Raw genomic sequence first — 6,000 nt, forward strand, 5'->3', positions numbered from 1 at the left:
AGCTCCTATACAAGTTGAAGGCCAAAGCTCTCTAAAATACCAGGTTTCACAAGTTAAATTGGGTAAACAGACCAAGTGGGGAGAGTTGGATACTTTGGAACTTGTTACCAGTATGGTAAGGAGCAGAATAGAGAAAGAACACATTTCTCACTCAAAGGTTAAAGCATAGTTAGAACAATACAAGTAGTTACTTGTAGAAATGGGCAAGCGTGTAGATGACAGTTTACCTTCAACTTCATCACTTCCAGAAGGAGATGTGAAGACACTCATTGAAGTGAGAAAGGTGGCCGCAACTGCAAAAACATGGGCACAAAATAATGCTTCTAAAATTAGATTTTTTTTGCAAAATACTAGGGAGGTATATAAGAAAGCCTCGCAGATAAGAGGAGTTATGGCCTCATGTTCTCAACAGTGGGAGCAAAAGCTCAACAATTTTGCTAAACAAGATGAGATTTTGAATAAAATTTTGAATCTTGGGGAATATATCATAATGGAGGAAGATCTCTTGGGAGGATATAGTATTGACAATTTGTAGTCTTATATATATATATTAGAATTAAAGATTGAGATGTTGCGGCAATATGGAAAGGACATAACAAATTCCCATCTTCCTCTCCTTGGGTTGATAAAGAAATATGAAAAGTTTGTAGAGAAGTTGTTAGGCATTTTTGGGCTTGGTATTCTCGGTGCTGGACATTTGGAGGAGGACAATGTACTCCGTCAGTGGGACGCATATGTGGCACGTTATTTTACAACTTCTATTGAGTTTACTGTTGAGTTAATCGATAGATATACATACTTGATAACTCAATGTCAACAGGCTTCAGGGATAATAGAGAAATTAGAGGATGGAAGTAAGAATGCAGAGGCAATTTTGAGGAAGTTCAAGTTTAGAATCAAACATGTTGTTGATCCTCCTGTTGAGGTAGTTTCATGCTTCATTAGCAACTACAAAAGCTATAAAAGAAGTGAAAGGTAAACATATAGTTATGCAGATTATAGATTGCTATAAGTGATGATTTGAGGCCCAATTAGAAATTCTTTTAGAGATTTTTATGCAGATTTTATGAGTTTGAGTAGGCGTTATGATACATTCTTTGGAGTTAATACAAGAAGCATCTTATAGATTGCCTGATCTATGCATATGTGCTATGAATTTGTTCTTTGCAATTTGGTAATGTCTATTATTTGAAATCAGCAACTTGTTTTGATCTTATGTTTTATTGCTTTATGAATCATATTGCCCACATAAGTGGTGTATGAGAATTTATTTGATAGAACAATATTGTGGTGATATTTGTTTCCATGAATTTGTGAGGTTGCATGACTTTGCATGTTTATTGGAGGTTCGTTATTGAATGTTGGTTTGAATGATATTGTTGATATACAGACTGCAGGGTGCTAATTGTGTAGTTCATTAAGTTGTTATTGTATTGGTTTCGTTGTTATTTTCTTGTTTCCCTGATCTATCTTTTGTTGTTTATTTTGAGAGATAATTTAAATCATAAAATACAAAAAAAAATAAGTAAGTTAAGTTATTGGAAGTTGTTTCCCTTAACAGTTACAACCGCATCAACCATTGAATTGTCCATCATCGTCGAGACCCGACTATAGAGACCTTGGAGTAGTTAGTGTCCCAAAACTTATTGCTTTTCAAGAGAGGTGGTGAGTGTTCACATAAACTACCTGGCTATTGGTGAGTGTGTCAAAATACCCGTCAACAAGAATGATCTCCTCTATCTAGCTTTTATTTATGTGCATTCCCTATACAAAGCATGGTTACTAATCTCGAATGTTAATTTCTTTGAGATTGGCATAAGTTGTGTTTGGAAAGGAAGCTCTAACACTTCTTGAATTTGTTTCTTTTCATGAACAATATTTAGATTATAATGAAATCAAACCAACTTGTTTAATCTCTCTCTCTTCTTTACTCTATACAAGTAAGCCTTTTGAGGTGTGATTTTACTTTATTGAATTTAAGTCAACTCATGAAAGTAGATCATTATGGTTTTGATGGGTTTGTTTCTTTTGTAAAATTTTTGTTGCTTATTTTTTCTATTATAAGTACTCAAGGTTTTATTGGTGTAAACAAAGCATTATTCTTGTCATAGTTGAACCAAGAAAGGTCGATATTGCATATAGATACTATATGGTTTATAACAAATCCAAGTACGCCAAAACAATCAACCCAACTTGTTTATTTTTCTTTAGACTATCTTCTTAACTCTATACAAAGATAACCATGTGGGATTACTCTATTGAATTTTAAGTCAATTTGTAAAAGGAGTTCATTGTGGTTTAAGTGGGTTTGTTTGTTTTGTAAAAGAATTGTTGCTTGATTTTTCTATCATCTATACTATAAGGTTTGATGGATATCAACAACACATTGTTCTTTTCATTGTTAAACCAAGAAGGGTTGATAATGTATAGAGATATTGTGTGGTTTATTACAACAAATCGTGTGTATCATGTTTCTCTTAGCAAAATATAGGGTCCCAAAGGAGTTGATCCAAAATGTTGATACAAGAAAGGTAATTGTAGTCAAATCCAGAAGCTTTCAAATTCATTAACATGGACTATGAAAACTTAATGTATTCAATTTCTCATTTTCTATACTTTGTACTGTCAAAGAATTTTGTATCGGTTATGGCCTATTGTTCATTCTTTGTTAATTGTTTCACATTTTTGTTTGATTAATTAACCTTTATATTCAAGATTTAAATTGTTGTGTAGGGTATACTGAGTATCAAGCATATTTTCTCATGGCTCGATAGATTGTATTGCTACAAGTTTGAAATTATCTTAGAATATAGTAATAGATATTCATGTTAAAATTTTCTAGAAATAATGTGTGTTTGAAATGTACAAATATAGAATGATGAATCAGTTACAAATATTTATTTTTCCTTCCTATGCAAGTATACCTAGTTTCTTCAATGTCCAACTATTGCTATGTTAAAAATGAAATTTGGCTTAAATGTTTAACACTTACACCCCTCATAAGAGTATAGTTGTGATCCAATAAAGTTAATGAGATCTATAGAGTACAAATTTTGGGATCCACAATTATTGGCACACCCATGGATGTACCTAGCTACCTTTGATTAACTATGCACCATTCTAATATGTACACACCTAAAACTATTTCTTAAATCGTTCAGTGCTTCTATCTAGACATTGTTTATTAAGCAATTTAGTGACCCTACAAATTTGGAGTCGTATAACTCATTGTAAGTTGTGGATAGCATAATCACCTTGTTCATATTCCTCGACCTTCATTTATTTTTGTAAGTCTTCATAAGTGCAATATTGAGTGTTATGTTTTTAGGTTTTGCTCATTATTTTAGGTTTTGGTATTCACAGTTTTAAAGTGCAATTTTGAGCATTTGTTGTGTGAAGTTTTCATGATTGCAATTTGAGCATGATTCATTTTCTTATTTACCTGTTCAACTTTGGGGCTACAACTAAGTGTAGGGAGGATATCATTTCATCAAAGTTTCTTTTATGAATGTCATCTTGAACATGGTCATATGGCTTTTTGTATTCACAATTTAAAATATTTTTATTTTAAGGCTTTTTACTAGGACAATTTTGAGCCATTGTTGTGTGAGATTTTCTTGAGTACAAATTTGAGCATCATTGTTTGGTTCTTTACCCCTTTCCTTTTTAACGCCATAATTGTGCAATCCATTTTGTCACTCATTTTCATGAGTACAATATCAATAATCATTATTTCAAGGTTTTAATGTGCAATCTACCTTCTCAAAATGCAATCTCAAAATCATTCTATATTGTGTCATCTGATTCTCCTATGGTTAGATACTTTCATTACCTTCCCAGGATTATATGTTTTGGTAAACATATGGGTTACAATAGTTAACTTATGAGACTGAGTGGCAATAACAATTGTTGTTGATGGATTCTCAAACAAAATAATTGATACCCATTCCCATATTGACTCATGTATGGTGCCATTAGCTACCAAAACATACCTCCAACACTTGCTCCTCCCCTGCTTGTTGAGGCATAAATATGTTTATACTTCTATCAAAGAAATTATTTCTCTACCAATTAGACAATCTTGGATATTTTGATGATTTTCCAAACTTAGCAAATGGCAATGGCTTTTGGATGATTTTGTTTGCATCATCCAAGTGTTTCTCAATCCAATTTTTCAAAAAAGAAAGTTGAGTTCCTTCTAATCTAAGCAACCTTCCGATGCATAAAAAATATATAAGCAAATGTTAGTTGTCGGAATAATGCAAACAAATTATATTGCATGATTCAAGATCACATCTCTCATAGAAAGGAGGCATTTTTTAAACATATAATGCACACATGACTTCATACAAATAAACCCCCATTTTATTGAAATTCTCATTCTAATAAATATGCAAATCAAACTAATATTGTTTTCATCGAAAAAAACCTCTTATTGAATTGCCATGTGTGGTGCAAAGAGGACCACACTTAATAAAAACATATATTGCATTGACTCCTAAGAGTCCAACACAATGTATTTAAAAACTCTTGCATCCCACATCATCATACAACTAAAACCAAACAAGAAACACCATGAGAATCAACAGATTGTTTTTGCTTGCAAGTTCCTTCTAGAGGCTTTCCATAAAGACTTATAATCATATATGAAACAGCCATAGCTATTAGATAAAACCACAAAACCGATGCCTTCATTTAACAAATAAAACACAACAAAATATGATCCGATGATGTAGACAAAAACCTCGTTGAAACTATGACAAGTGACTAACCTCAAGATTATGCACAAATTGTGTTCTACTGTTAATGATGCTAATGATAAGGTTTTATCATAGGCCTCCTATGTTTCAACAACAACATATAAGAACATAGCCAAAAGTGCACATGATTTTGAAGACCTTAGTGCTTGACAACTATTTCAGCATGTCTTTTAAATTGCCTTTTTCTTATACGCATTGTTGCATGGATTATGCTACGTTGACACCACATTCTAAGATTGTTTTAGGATATAAGAATTTAAATTAAGACTACTTTAATATATATTTATTTGCAATTTCATCAAAGGTAGGATTGAGAGACCATTTCCAAAATTAGGGTATAGTGGTAGGTTGTATATACACACAAGAATATATAGTTAAAAACAAAATTAAACTGATATTTCATAATATTAAATCATTAATGAAATTGATTATTTGTCATCTACATTGTGATAGTTTTCCCACTAAATTGATGTTACCCAAACTTGTAATTGTTATTTAATCTTGCTAAGGTATCACTAATATTCATAAGGTTTCCAAAAAACATCTTGTTTGAATGTGTGTGAAATCGCTTGGGTAGGGTCTCATGACTTCTTGGAGTTTACTGTATTTTTCAATTTGTTTGTTTTATATCTTCTACATGTAAAATTGTCAAATTGTTAATCAAACAAACAAATCATTAAAAACATAAAATAAAAGTTCATAGAGAAATGATAGCTTGTCAGCAAATCAACCTAAGATTAAGATTGTATTTCAAAATTGTATATTCAAAAAAATATTATTCTATACCAAAGATACTGTAAATCATATTAATGTTTCTTTTAAAACATAAAAAATTGCATTCTAACATAATAACTTATATATAATTTCTATCAGCATAACCTTTCCACCTCCTTCCAATGCAAGTACTAGATAATAATTGAGACATATAATCTTATATCAGTAATTTTAATAATGGATGGTTTATAAAGCTTTATCGATTTATCCATTTGGAACCATGGCTTTGAAGTGTAAGCCTTTAAATTCATGTCTTAACAGCCTCTCTCTTCATTAATTACGTTGACGGAAATTCAAAACATGCTTTGTGACCTTACCTATCTTGTGGTTGTTATTATGTCATGTAATAAGTTTCTAATTATGACCAATTTACTAACAAGGTGAGATCTCTACACCCTTAATACTAAGACAAAAATCTAGCCTTAGTGAAAAAAAATTAAGCTGGTGGTTATTGTGCTCCACAAAG

Source organism: Cryptomeria japonica, chromosome 5, assembly GCF_030272615.1.
Source record: "Cryptomeria japonica chromosome 5, Sugi_1.0, whole genome shotgun sequence".
NCBI lineage: Eukaryota > Viridiplantae > Streptophyta > Pinopsida > Cupressales > Cupressaceae > Cryptomeria > Cryptomeria japonica.